Below are 16,365 nucleotides of genomic sequence, written 5' to 3' on the forward strand. Positions count from 1 at the left end.
TGGTAGGCCGCAGACTGGTGCAGCTACCTGTGGGATACAGGTGAGAGACCGTGAGAACTTACACTGAATGCTGCCGTTACTTCTCACGACAGGAAGTTGACAAAACAACCCCCGAAGACCCTGACAGTCTCACTTGTAAGTGTCCAGCACTTTATGCTCTTTTCTGGCACTAATGTAATTATAGTCATGCAAGAGTAACATACTGCCGCTATGAGTCGTATCCCTCGTGAACTAGGAAGTGCCTGTCACGTCTCTTAAAAAAAGGAGGAACAGTAAAAAGAAAATGGTCATATCCTCTTGCAAAATGTTTAGATTTTTGTCTCATGACTAAAATGTTTGACATACACTGTTACTTGACCAATACCACATCCACAATAATAGCCATACAGTACAGTGGGGTCCAAAGTACGGCCATTTGTGTAACTTGTTTTTTATTAGTCTGTGGCACATTGGAATTGGACCACATTGGAAACATTAAGAAAACTGGCCCCAAGTAAAGAAAAGACTAAACTTAATGACTGTAGAAACAAAATACATGTAAAAAAAAATATCTGCGAAAATGGGAAAAACAGACACAATATAAAGAGAAAAAGATAATAATAACACTAAATGCGTATTTTATTATAATGTGGCTCCCTGCATTCTTTGATTTTTCACAGGGAACGTTTGGACCCCCTTATACATGCTAAGCCTCATTTAAAAGTGAGTGTTATTATCTTTACTATTTATCTTATTCTCAAACCCCCCTAAAATATTTTAAGTGTTTCATTTTATTGTTATCTTGTTATTAGATTTGTTATTTAACTAATTCAATATAAGAGGTCGGAACATGATTTAAATACTGACATAATTTATCATTATTCACTTAAATATGAAAGGCAGAATTTTTGATACAACCTTTTTTATTGGGCCTATTGTAAACAGATAAACACAAAACTGTGCAAAAATAAGACTGCGTCTTGTGGTAAAAATTGTTGATTAAACATAAATCTCATGACGTGATCAAATATATGCTGACAAAATATTGTGGTTGGTGTAAAATTGCACCGCATCCCCACTTGAGAGGTTTTTTTTGCACTTTTCAAGATGGTTAACGCGGGGGTCTGCAACGCGCGGCTCTCGAGCCACAAGCGCCCCTTTTATCGCCGCCCTAGTGGCTCCCTGGAGCTTTTTCAAGAATGTATGAAAATGGAAAAAGATGAGGAAAAAAATATATTTTTTGTTTTAATATGTTTTTTGTAGGAGGACAAATATGACACAAACCTTCTTAATTGTTAGAAATCACAGTGTTTGCATTAAACATGCTTCACTGATGGGAAGATTTGGCAAGCGCCATTTTGTCCTACTAATTTCGGAACTCCTTAAACGCACTGTAGTTTTGTTTACATGTACAACTTTCCTTGATGCTGCCACAGAAACATGTTTTATGCCACTCTTTCTTTGTCTCATTTTGTCCACCAAATGTTTTATACTGTGCGTGAGTGCACAAAGCTGAGCTTTGTTGATGTTATTGACTTGTTGGAGTGCTAAACTGACATATTTGGTCAGTGCATGACTGCAAGCTAACGTGCTATTTAGGCTAGCTGAATGGACACAATGCATCATTATGCCTCGTATTTGAGGTATTGTATATTTGAGGTCATTTTATTTGCAGTTTCCATTTCTCTCAACTTGGACACACACATCTTTACCTTTAGCCATTCTAAGCCAGTAATTTCCAGGAGTTATCTCACCCTCTGAAAAGCCTCCGTTTTAGTAATGTTTTCCAATGTTGTAAAAATGTGTAGAATAAATATTACATTTCAAAATTTCTGTCAACGAAGATTTGCTTCAGCCTGCGACACATAGTCATTTTGATAGTAGGCTATTATAGCTAATATAGACACTTACATCATGTGTTGCCTTCATTATAACACTTATATAAGACTTTTAAAGTCATTTTGATAGTAGGCTATTATAGCTAATATAGACACTAATATCATGTGTTGTCTTTACTATAACACTTATATAATATTTTTAAAGACATTTTGATAGTAGGCTAATATAGCTAATATAGACACATCATATGTTGTCTTCATTATAACACTTATATAATAAGACTTTTAAAGTCATTTTGATAGTAGGCTATTATAGCTAATGTAGACACTTACATCATGTGTTGTCTTCATAAATGATAAATGATAAATGGGTTGTACTTGTACAGCGCTTTTCTACCTTCAAGGTACTCAAAGCGCTTTGACAGTATTTCCACATTTACCCATTCACACACACATTCACACACTGATGGCGGGAGCTGCCATGCAAGGCGCTAACCAGCAGCCATCAGAGGCAAAGGGTGAAGTGTCTTGCCCAAGGACACAACGGACGTGACTAGGAAGGTAGAAGGTGGGAATTGAACCCCAGTAACCAGCAACACTCCGATTGCTGGCACAGCCACTCTACCAACTTTGCCACGCCGTCCCTTAATTCATTATAACACTTATATAAGACTTTTAAAGTCATTTTGATAGTAGGCTAATATAGACACATCATGTGTTGTCTTCATTATAACACTTATTTAAGACTTTTAAAGTCATTTTGATAGTAGGCTAATATAGCTAATATAGACACTTACATCACGTGTTGTCTTCATTATAACACTTATGTAAGACTTTCAAAGTCATTTTGATAGTAAGCTAACATAGACACTTACATCATGTGTTATCTTCATTATAACACTTATATAAGATTTTTAAAGTCATTTTGATAGTAGGCTAGAATAGCTAATATAGACACATCATGTGTTGTCTTCATTGTAACACTTATATAAGACTTTTAAAGTCATTTTGATAGTAGGCTAAAATAGCTAATATAGACACTTACATCATGTGTTGCCTTCATTATAACATCCATCCATCCATCCATTTTCTACCGCTTATTCCCTTCGGGGTCGCGGGGGGCGCTGGAGCCTATCTCAGCTACAATCGGGCGGAAGGCGGGGTACACTCTGGACAAGTTGCCACCTCATCGCAGGGCCAACACAGATAGACAGACAACATTCACACTCACATTCACACACCAGGGCCAATTTAGTGTTGCCAATCAGCCTATCCCCAGGTGCATGTTTCATCATAACAGTTATATAATATTTTTAAAGTCATTTTGATAGTAGGCTAATATAACTAATATAGACACTTACATCATGTGCTGTCTTCATTATAACACTTACATAAGATTTTAAAAGTAATTTTGATAGTAGGCTAATATAGCTAATATAGACACTTACATCATGCGTTGCCTTCATTATAACACTTATATAAGACTTTACATTTTTTGTGGCTCCAGACAGATTTTTATTTTTAATTTTTGGTCCAATATGGCTCTTTCAACATTTTGGGTTGCCGACCCCTGGGTTAACGTAACCGTCTCACGTGCACATTCTTAATTGATCAACTTTGCTGGTGGTGTACTGCGCCATTACCGCAAGGTGGCGTAGCTTGCGCATAAAAGCACACATTACCGTCCGGATAGAAAGAGCGAGAGGTGCGCCCTCTAGCGATTACTGTGGGAACTGCATGGCGAGCTTCACCTCCTAGAAAGTCCTCAATTAGTCTGATGGATTGCACGCCTTTTAAAGGAATGCACTAATACACAGCTGTACCTACTCTTTGTTTAATCACCACCAGGGAGAGGAGTGTGGGCAGAAATGGGAAATACTCCCAAGTAGAGCAGCACCTGTAGTTTGGGAACATGCCATCCATCTTTCCACGACGGTAGAGGGAATTGTGTACTGCATGTGAGCGTAGTGACGCCTACATGACTAATAGGGAGGCTCTTGTGACCTCTTGGACTTGGAGCGGTCCCACTGCCACAAAACAACCTTTACCAACAATATAGACTAGTATCATGTAAGCATACAATGAAATAAAAAGCATCGCAATTTGCAGAAAATGGTTTTCCCAAACATGGCTGCAGTCCTATCAGCCACCATCTTTCTCCCCCCACCATGTTAGTATTTCAACTGGGCTCCCAGGCACGGAGGATGAGAGACGTTTCCATTTGATGTCAGCCGTTGGCAGATAAGTGTGTGACGGAGCGTGTGTGTTTGTCGTTAGTCACTGTCCACGTCTGCCCGGTGACAGCAGCAGATCTATGAGGGGCCGTGGCGGTCGGTGTCGTCGAACGTCCAAAATGTACGGGCCACAAATCTAGTACAAAAATAAGTCAAATACAACCTAATGGAGCCAGAGCGCTATTCGTTGTAGGGAAAAATAAGCCATCTTGTTTCCTCTTTTATGTGACATATACCAGTGGTCCCCAACCACCGGTCCGAGGACCGCCACCGGTCTGTGACGCATTTGCTACCGGGCCGCACAGAGACATTAAATAATTTATAACCATTTTCTCCTACTTAACTTTGGCCAGTCCCACCAGACACACTAACAAGCTTGTTTATATATGTATTATACATCTCCTAATAGGAAGCCATTTGCTATATTTGTTACACCTTTGTCACATGGGACAATGCACATAAATAAACATATCAAATGTAAAGGTGGCAAATCGTAGCCAAAAGCTAGGTTCCATCTAGCTAGGTTGATGACCTAAGATCAGGGTAGATCAGGAACAAAGTGACCATAGGAGTTAATGTGCATAAGGTAGACTGACCATACGTCAGGGGAGTCCAAAGTGCGGCCCGGGGGCCATTTGCGGCCCGCAGCTAATTGTTTACTGGTCCGCCATACATTCTGCAAAAATAGCAAAATTGATAATATTGCAAAAATTTTAAAAAACATTTAAAAAAAGTGGAATGAGGTGAAATCTAACAAGAAAAAGTTGCAATGTTGACACAAAGCTGCCATGCAGGCTGTTTTTTTCTCTTGTCTTTGTTTATTTTTCTTTTTTTTGCCATTGCTAAAAAAAAAAAAGACTAAAAATCTATGTTATAATGAATTATTACTTAAAAAATATCACTTTAAAATGTTTTATGTGGAAAAAATATTGCATATATTGTGTGGTTGCCATATAAAAACATCAAAGTTTTATTTGACAAAGGAGCATAAAACAAACAAAATAATAGTTCAAACGTAAAATCGACAGATATATCTGAAGTTGATCTCGTAATTTAAGTGTTAAAAGTAAAAAAAAAACTAATAAAAATGTATCACTTTATGAGTGGGGGACCTTTTGGATCCCAAATATATTTAGTAGGATTTTATTTAACTTTTCACTGTGATTACTCAAAAATATTAAATAATTAAAATCAATGGTGTCCTGCATTATTGATCTTTTAAGGCTCTAATACTAAATACTGCATATTTCAGTTTTACTATAAAAAACAAAGTTGTCTTTGACAGAGAAGGCATAAAACCTTTTTTTTTTTTTTACTCTATATCAACCTGAAGTTGATATAGACATTTACTGTAAGCGTTAAATAAAAAATAATAATAATTTGACTTATTTTTAACATTTTAATGACTGAGACCCTTTATGGTCCCCGGAAGCCCTAAAGGCTAAAAAAAAAAAATGTTTTCTGTGTGCGGCCCTCAGTGGAAATAGTTTGGACACCCCTGCCATACGTCCTCTTTTCCCCGGACATATCCTCTTTTGCGGGGCTGTCCGGGCGGGGTTTCTTTAAATGCCTCAAATGTCCGGCATTTTGAGTCAGGGTTGCGTGTATTTTCAAAGTACGTCCAGGATTAAGAAGGGGTTGAAAACAAAACAAATTGTGGAAAGTGTGCGCACACAGCAGCATTCGTGAGGGAGGGGCAGACACAGAGAGAGACAGAGAGAGAGCGGATTGATTGACATACTTGCCAACCCTCCCGATTTTCTCGGAAGACTCCCGAATTTCAGTGCCCCTCCCGAAAATCTCCCGGGGCACCCATTCTCCCGATTTCCACCCAGACAACAATATTGAGAGCGTGCCTTAAAAGCACTGCCTTTGCGTGCCGGCCCAGTCACATAATATCTACGGCCTTTCACACTCACAAGTGAATGCAAGGCATACTTGATCAACAGCCATACAGGTCACAGTGAGGGTAGCCATATAAACAACTTTAACACTGTTACAAATATGCACCACACTGTGAACCCACACCAAACAAGAATGACAAACACATTTCGGGAGAACATCCGCACCGTAACACAACATAAACACAACAGAACAAATACCCAGAACCCCTTGCAGCACTAACTCTTCCGGGACGCTACAATATACACCCCCCACAACCCCTTAACCCCCCTTACACTTTTATACTGAAATAAATACACCTACAACTTATTGAATAAAAACATAGAAAAAACTACCAGCAGCGGTAAAGTTTAGATCCATGAAGGAAAGAAGAAAGTGAATGAATGTTTATAACTGAATACATTTACATATGCATACAAATTTGTCTTCTTTTTTTATTATTTCTTTTAATGAATTAAGTAACGTTTACGACAACCTTTTTCCAAAACACAATATAGAATGTGAGATATAACAGGACAATGCATACGTTTATCATTTGTTTTCAAAACGCTTACAAAAAAGTGGGACCCCAAAAATTTACTGTGGGACCCCATTTTTATGACTTGATGGGGCCCCATTTTGAAAATTCCTAGCGCCAACACTGCTGTCAACATAGGAGAAAAAATGCATTATTTAAATAAATATATTATTTATAAAGCAAGTTCAAGTATCATTGGCAAATTTTCACCTAGTCCCGGCCTTGGCGTGCTGCTTGCCTTGGCACGCACATATGTGTCCTCTTTTTGGGATTTCAGAATATGGTCAGCCTAGCATAAGGCAGATGGAGAAGTACTAAATTGTTGCATATTATAATTGTGCTGAAGGAAAAAAATACACATCTCCTTTGGCCTAATAAGTTATAATGCTGGTATTATTGCACATCGTCCTATTACATAAGTAGTTAGCAATAACAGGATGTATTTACTCATGGAAAATTGGATCAAAAAAGCTAACATTAGTGTATCTACGTATGAAATATTGCACAAAATATGAATACATAACTTTTAGAATGGAAATAATAACCCACAAAAATATATTAGAACTAATGTCAAGTATTTCTAGCTTTCTTATATATCGATGCTTTTACCTCACCTATAACCCATCAGATACTAAAGCCAAAACAAAGCGTACTACTAGCAAAAATGAGCAAAAAACAAAAGTCTATGGAGAGCTTTTTTTGCAAAGGGAAAAGGCCAGGTGCTCCCACTAATTGAATGTTATGGTGAGTTTTTTCATGTACCCGATATGTATTTTTCATGCACTTATTTGCTATATCTTTCTGCCACACGTGGAAGGCCGGTCCATGAAAGTAATGCCTACATTAAACCGGTCCCTGGTGCAAAAAAGGTTGGGGACCCCTGACATATGATATTATAGAAACGCTGCACAAAAATGTTTTAGACAATTTTAAACCTTTAGTCATTACATGGATCTTAACATGGTGCTATACAACTATTATAGAATGATATATGATTTCATATTATGTAAAGAATTATACGTAACTCAATACATTTATTTCAGTTAAATAATCCCTCATTTATCACTGTTAATTGGTTCCGGGCCTAACCGGAATTATTGAAATTGTTGGACTTGTTTGCTTTTTCTCTGTGTGTGGTATTTTAGTTCCTGTCCTGTGCCCTTATTTTGTATATTCACTTCCTTGTGCAGTGCACAAGAGTCCACACCTGCTGCCTGATTGGTAACCGGGACACACCTGCACCCGGTTGCCAATCAGTTGCCAATCAGACTTGCACGTGTTGTTCCCTTAACAAAATAATTCCTGTGACTTTTGCTACTACGTTTGCACTCCCCTTCTTTTGTTTCTCTCCACTCTTAATTGCGTTTTCTTTTGTCTATATTAAAAAAAAAAAAAATTTTTACTCACTATCTGCCTCCCGCCTGCTGCATCTTGGGGTCACGCTGGTAAAGCTGCATCCACGCTCGTGACCAATTATCCATTCTAAATGTAATTTTTTCTTTATAGCTACAGCATAAAAAGCCTGTTTGGGACATTCCAAATACATTTTTTTTTACATTATGAGAGGCCTCCATTCATGAAATAACACACATATAGTACCTTTACACTTGTTTAATCCAATTCTAATGCTTCCTGAGGCTGAGCCAATCAGTGGCCACGCTACTGAATAGTGTGCTCTGATTGGTTTGGTCTCATCTAGTGGCCAGTACTACTGTACTAATATTATTTTGTAGTTTATAAAGACATTTTCATTTTAGCCCAAACATACTTAGAAAATGGCGATAAAGTAAAGCCGTAAACATGTGGCAAGGGACAGCAGTAGTTCAATTAAAACTCTTATATATTGTAATAATACATTTTATTTATGGAGCGCTTTTCAGAAACTCAAAGATGCTTTAAAAAGAACAAGTGTGGAAACAGAACAAATGCAGATTAAAAATACAGAAAGCAAGATTAAAATATTACAATTTGATGTATTATTAAATGTGAACGTTTTAAAAAGTCATGAGGTAAAAGCAATGCTGAACAGGTGTGTTTTTAAGTTAATATGAATGCGTTTCTTGATTCATTAACCATTTCGATAATATAGCTCATAAAAAGCAAATAAGAATTGTCGGAATTGAACTCCTGAAATCTGAAATATTATAATTTACTGAGATGCACCCGTTCGTATTTCACTTGATTTAATTTTATTGAATGCATAATATAATCATAATTATATATTTTTTATATATATAATTATATACTGTATATATTATATATAAGAGTATATGTAGAATATATTTATGTTATTCATATATTATATATATATTATATATATTATATTATATTATTTATTTATTTATATTTATTATTGTCTATTGTGAGCGAACTGTGATGCTGAATTTCCCCCAGGGATCAATAAAGTACTTTCTATTCTATTCTTAAAAATTATCACCTTATTATTATTGCTTTGTATGAACAAGTTGCCCTGCGATGAGGTGGCGACTTGTCCAGGGTGTACCCCGCCTTCCGCCCGAATGCAGCTGAGATCGGCTCCATCCCAAGAGGGACAAGCGGTAGAAAATTGATGGATGGATGAACAAGGTGACAAGTTGATGTAAGTGTGTTTTTCCAATTGTATTTATATGACTAAAATGTAATTAAGTACCTTTTGTAACTGCTTGAAACAGACGTTTCAGTAGCACCGTCCATCATGACATTAATTGCATAAACGACCGAGGCAAGTGGCTGATAAAAGAAGCAGCCAAGAAGAAAGAGATTAATAATTAATAGTAAATAATAAAGTGATCACGCTCAGTTCAGTATAAGTGGGGATACGGTGCGGGCCCGGCAAGAAAAGCGTGAACGACTCAGGAGCGTTTCTAAGTTCTGAAGAGGCGAGACGTGAGACGAATGAACGCTCTACCTGAGTCCTCCAAAACAAAAGAGCCATCTCTTACCTGGAGGACTGTGCCGGCTTTGATGTGGACCAGAACGTAGTTTGATAAAATATTGATGATTACTTTCTTTCTTTTGTCTTTTTCCTTGGTTAACGGTGTCCTGTGGGAGACCCGCGTGCTCTCAGGATGTATGGATGCTGAGTCGGATGAGGATGGACGTGACTGTTTGTTTGAGGGAGTGTTATTGGGCCTAATGGGTGCGCTGACGTCCACCTGTGTGGACCTAAGGTGTTTAATCAAGCGCTGCTAATCAAGACCGTCTTGACAGCTGAAGCTTTGATATTTACTGTATGTGTTGATGGAGTCAAACAATGTTGTTACGCTCAAACACTTCGCAGGCAGGAGGCTTCACAAGATCCAAAACACCAAGATGGCCTCCAAAGGGCCTTAATTAGCTTAAGAATTGTCATCCCATTGCTCACATTTTGACATCGCAGACTTTTCAGGATCATTTTTTTCTGTCAGAGGAGGAAACCTTTTACTTTATGATGTTATCAGACTCAAGATGATCACATTAGTTTCCCTGCCCTGCTTATCATTGTTTTTCAATCATAGTTTTATTATATAGTGAGTTTTCTTCCAAGTAAAAACAAGAATTACATAGATTTTAAGAATGTTTCTGGTTGCAAATTTGAACTTGTACAAGCATATTTCTCAAGATGATTTTGAACGATGTCTGCAGCAAAGTCCTTTTTTGTCAATTTTGTACCAATTTGAGAACTTGTATTTATTTTCGTGTTAGATTTAAGATTCCTGTTGATTTAGAAAGTACTGTAAAGAGCGTCCTCTGTTTGTTTTTGCTCTCTTTCTTTTGTCAGATTTTTCGGCAGGGGTCACAATTTTGTATCAATTTTGGAACTTTAAAGGCCTACTGAAACCCACTACTAACGACCACGCAGTCTGATAGTTTATATATCAATGATGAAATCTTAACATTGCAACACATGCCAATACGGCCGGGTTAACTTATAAAGTGCAATTTTAAATTTCCCCCGAAACTTCCAGTTGAAAACGTCTATGTATGATGACGTTTGCGCGTGACGTCAATGGTTGAAACGGAAGTATTCGAACACATTGTATCACAATACAAACAGCTCTGTTTTCATCGCAAAATTCCACAGTATTCTGGACATCTGTGTTGGTGAATCTTTTGCAATTTGTTTAATGAACAATGGAGACTGCAAAGAAGAAAGCTGTAGGTGGGATCTGTGTATTAGCGGCTGGCTGCAGCAACACAACCAGGAGGACTTTGAGGATAGCAGACGCGCTATCCGACGCTAGCCGCAGACCGCATCGATGATCGGGTGAAGTCCTTCGTCGCGCCGTCAATCGCTGGAACGCAGGTGAGCACGGGTGTTGATGAGCAGATGAGGGCTGGCGTAGGTGGAGCGCTAATGTTTTTATCTTAGCTCTGACGAGTTCCCGTAGCTAAGTTAGCTTCAATGGCGTCGTTAGCAACAGCATTGCTAGGCTTCGACAGGCGGCACAGCATTAACCGTGTAGTTACAGGTTCAGTGTTTGGTTCGGTGTCTCCTGATAGTAGTATTGTTGATCTTCTGTCTATCCTTCCAGTCAGGGGCTTATTTATTTTGTTTCTATCTGCATTTAAGCACGATGCTATCACGTTAGCTCCGTAGCTAAAGTGCTTCACCGATGTATTGTCGTGGAGATAAAAGTCACTGTGAATGTCCATTTCACGTTCTCGACTCTCATTTTCAAGAGGATGTAGTATCCGAGGTGGTTTAAAATAAAAATCCGTGATCCACAATAGAAAAAGGAGAAAGTGTGGAATCCAATGAGCCCTTTTACCTAAGTTACGGTCAGAGCGAAAAAAGATACGTCCTGCACTGCACTCTAGTCCTTCACTCTCACGTTCCTCATCCACGAATCTTTCATCCTCGCTCAAATTAATGGGGTGATCGTCGCTTTCTCGGTCCGAATCGCTCTCGCTGCTGGTGTAAACAATTGGGAAATGTGAGGAGCCCTTCAACCTGTGACGTCACGCTACTTCCGGTACAGGCAAGGCTTTTTTTTATCAGCGACCAAAAGTTGCAAATTTTATTGTCAATGTTCTCTACTAAATCCTTTCAGCAAAAATATGGCAATATCGCGAAATGATCAAGTATGACACATAGAATGGATCTGCTATCCCCGTTTAAATAAAAAAAATTCATTTCAGTAGGCCTTTAAGGCATATTTTTTAAGTTTCAGATTTAGATTCCTGTTGCTTTCGATGACATGACGAGGATGGTAATTTGTCCTCTGCATTTGGTTTATTTCCTTTGTTAGACTGACACATTTCTGAATAAAAATAGCACTATTATTACAAAACACAAATGTCCACTGCAGAGGACATAGACTTAGTACCCTGGTTACATTGTCGTACCAATTTTGCAACTTTTTAGGCACATCTTTAGGTTTCAGATTCAGACTCATGTTGTTTTCAAAGATATGGCAAGATTGGTCATATGTCCTCTACATTGGACATTTGTCTTTGGCCGATTTCTTTTGTGAGCGTTACACATATTTGAAAATAAATAAATAAATGAAATAATAACAATGGTTTGGATTTATATAGCGCTTATAGACACTCAAAGTGCTCACAGAGAAGTGAGAACCCATCATTCATTCACTCCCCATTCACACATTGGTCCATTCCACATAGTCCTACTATGTAAAACACCAATTTCCACTGCAGGGGACATAGACTTAGTCCTTTTTGTCTCTACTCCAGTGACAATTTTGTGCAGATTTTGCAACTTTATGGCATATTTTTAAGTCTGACATTTGACACTTGATTTTTAGTGATATCTCACCCCAGATGGTTGACATAGCTGAGGTCAAAGGTCACATCAGTAGACATCCATCCATCCATCTTCAACCGCTTATCCGGAATCGGGTCGCGGGGACAGCAGCTCCAGCAAAGACCCCCAGACTTCCCTCTCCAGAGCAACATTTGCGACTTCCTCCTGGGGAATTCCGAAGCGTTCCCAGGCCAGAGAGGAGATGTAATCCCCCCATCTGGTCCTTGGCCTGCCGCGGGGCCTCCTCCCAGTGGGACGTGCAACGAGGACCTCCCTAGGGAGACGCTCGTGAGGCATCCGCACGAGATGCCCGAACCACCTAAGCTGGCTCCTTTCCAAGCGAAGGAGCAGCGGCTCTACTCCGAGTCTCTCTCGGGTGACTGCACTTCTCACCCTATCTCTAAGGGAGATGCCAGCCACCCTTCTGAGGAATCTCATTTCGGCCGCTTGTAGCCGCGATCTTATTCTTTCGGTCATTACCCACACTTCATGACCATAGGTGAGAGTAGGAATGTAGATAGCTCGGTAGACCGAGAGCTTTGCCTTCTGGCTCAGCTCCCGTTTCGTCACAACAGTGCGGCAGAGAGACTGCAATACTGCCCCAGCTGCTCCGATTCTCCGGCTGATTTCCTTCTCCATCTTTCCCTCACTCGTGAACAAGTTTAATTGTATTATTGTTTTAAAATGAAATTACAATGTATTTTAATTAAATTAAATGTATTATTTTAGTTTAGTTTTATATTATTTTATTCACATTTAAATTAATTTAATTTATTATTGTTTGGGGTTTTTTTTGGTAATTTTTATTTCTATTTATTTTATTTTTTTCCACGTTTATTTCAGTATGCAGTCATTACAATCTATACTTTAGGTTTTATGTAATATTTGCCAGTGTCAGACTGATAATTCTGTTGATTTGTATGATATTGATCCTGAATATCGGATGGTGTCAAAGGTCATACTGTCTTGTTTTCTTGGTAGTGGTTGAAATATTAATGCAAAAACAGTGTTTAAAGCTATTGTAAAGTTTTGTGTCCCAGTTTGCCACCACTATGTAATATGATTTGACAAAGTTTCATTTGAGTTTGCATGAAAGTGACCCACATTTTGTAGGCCACAGCGAGACAAAAAAAAAATCATAATATTGATAACTGCCTTGAGTGCTTTTGTGTGGAATTTAGCAGAGCAACGCGCTCCAATCGGAGAAGCCGAGGGAGGATTTATCGTTCTCCCGTGCTTTGCAGTGGCGATAGACGGCGGCTGTAATGACTTCTGTGGTGTGAAAGCACAAGTTGAAGGCGAGCGAGGGAGTACTACTCTCTTCAGAGGAGCCGGGGGCAGCAGATAGTCTGGGAAAGGTCTGGCGTTACGCTGGAATTAACATGCCCTGCCATTGGCAGCCATTAGATAATCATATTCATACCACACAAGGCTCCAAACCCTTGTTTGATTATTCCCTTTTAATCCACCCTGATAAGGGGCGGGGGTTATTATGTCGTCATTTGGAGTCCACATGAAACCCCCACGGGACATTATCATACGGGAAATTGCTTAAATTGCTCAAGTGGTTACAGTTTTTTTGCCTTTATTATTTCTGAGGGATTGAAAATAAGCGACAAACATCCTTATCAGTCGTTTATGCTATCATGGTTCACTCAAACTACCTCCAGCAGGGCATGAAAGAAAACACGCTAATGATATCCACTTCACGTTCTCTGCTCATTTAATCATATGTTTATTTTAGTGCCTGCACTTGTCTTGAGTCAGGGCTATCCAAAAGCTCTCCAAACTTACCCAATTCTAAATTGGAATTTTCAAAAATCAATTTGAAAGAACACATTTTTCCAGGTGACTGTTTACACGGCAAGTGTCAATTAGTGTGAATTATATTTATATAGCGCTTTTCTCTAGTGACTCAAAGCACTTTTACATAGTTAAACCCAATATCTAAGTTACATTTAAACCAGTGTGGGTGGCACTGGGAGCAGGTGGGTAAAGTGTCTTGCCCAAGGACACAACGGCAATAATTAGGATGGCGGAAGCGGGGATCGAACCTGGAACCCTCAAGTTGCTGGCACGGCCGCTCTAACAACCGAGCCATACCGCCCCCTTTACCAGACTCTGTGGTCTCGACGTCATTTGCATGCTCAGTTCGATAAAGTGAAAACAAAGAAAGTTGACCAGATTCCGTAAATGAACAAGGAAGTTGCTACTACTACTACAAAATAAAAGTCGCCGCCATAGATATGGTCGCCACACCTTGAAAATAAGTGGGGGGGGGGGGGGGGGGGGGGGGTTTACGAGAAAATGAATTAAAATAATACAATGTATGAATTAGTGTTGTCTCGATACCAATGTTTTGGTACTGGTACCAAAATTATTTCGACTCTTTTTCTGTACTTTTCCAAATAAAGGGGACCACAAAAAATAGCATTATTGGCTTTATTTTAACAAAAAATCTTATGGTACATTAACCATATGTTTCTTATTGCAATTTTGTCCTAAAATAAAATAGTGAACATACAAGACATCTTGTCTTTTAATAGTAAGTAAGCAAACAAAGGCTCCTAATTTAGCTGCTGACGTATGCAGTAACATATTGTGTCATTTTCCATTCCATTATTTTGTCAAAATTATTAAGGACAAGCGGAAAAAAATGAATTATTAATCTACTTGTTCATTTACTGTTAATATCGGCTTACTTTCTCTTTTAACATGTTCTATCTACACTTCTGTTAAAATGTAATAATCACTTATTCTTCTGTTGTTTGATACTTTACATTAGTTTTGGATGATACCACAAATTTGGGTATCAATTCGATACCAAGTCGTTACAGGATCATACATTGGTCATATTCAAAGTCCTCATGTGTCCAGGGACATATTTCCTGAGTTTATAAATATATAATACATTTAAAAAAAACAAAAGAAGATGTTGTAATGCCAAAAAATATTGATGTCATCATAGTAGTATCGACTAGATACGCTGCTGTACTTGGTATCATTACAGTGGATGTTAGGTGTAAAGCCACCGTACAACCCTAGTGTATATATATATATATATATATATATATATATATATATATATATATATATATATATATATATATATATATATATATATATATATATATATATATGTGTATATATATATATATATATATATATGTGTATATATATATATATATGTATATATAGTGTAAAATATTTGGGAGGGTCCTAATCTTTTTATGGCTGTGAAGTACAGGAGACACGGACATCAGCGTGGATCTACGTTAGCTTTATTTTTTAACTCACATGTAAGCAAATCCACCACAACAACCGCAATTTCTTTGGAATGAAAATATACAGTACAAGCCAAAAGTTTGGACACACCTTTCCAGTTCAATGCGTTTTCTTTATTTTCATGACTATTTACATTGTATATTGTCACTGAAGGCATCAAAATTATGACACCTGCGAAGTGAAAACCCTTTCAGGTGACTACCTCTTGAAGCTCATCGAGAGAATGCCAAGAGTGTGCAAAACAGTAATCAGAGCAAAGGGTGGCTATTTTGAAGAAACTAGAATATAAACCATGTGTTCAGTTATTTCACCTTTTTTTGTTAAGTACATAACTCCACATGTGTTCATTCATAGTTTTGATGCCTTCAGTGACAATCTACAATGTAAATAGTCATGAAAATAAAGAAAACATATTGAATGAGAAGGTGTGTCCAAACTTTTGGCCTGTACTGTATATACATATATTACATATAGTATATTATTTGCGCACTATTAACTAGCGATGCACTGAAAATTTGGCTGTCGAAAATAAACTTTGCTCACCGAAACTGGATGTTGTGACGAAGTATCCACTTTTGCTGGCAGGCTGAACCTTTCCTGCGCACACGAATGACGTAGCTCGCCTAAACCTGACAAAAAATGTCACATAAGGGTCGTATTCAGGTCGCATTGCGTTTAAACTGCCGAAAATATCAGATTCCAATCGGACGTGGACTACCTTCTGATGTGGCCTGAATCTGATGCGAAAAGATCAGATTTGAAGCACTTTGGAGCGTTTAGACTGGTCGAAAAAAAATCTGATCTGTGTTACTTGAGGGCTAAAAAAATCTGATGTGGTGTGCAGTGTAAATGGGGCCTACAAGC

This window comes from Entelurus aequoreus, linkage group LG15, assembly GCF_033978785.1.
Source record: "Entelurus aequoreus isolate RoL-2023_Sb linkage group LG15, RoL_Eaeq_v1.1, whole genome shotgun sequence".
NCBI lineage: Eukaryota > Metazoa > Chordata > Actinopteri > Syngnathiformes > Syngnathidae > Entelurus > Entelurus aequoreus.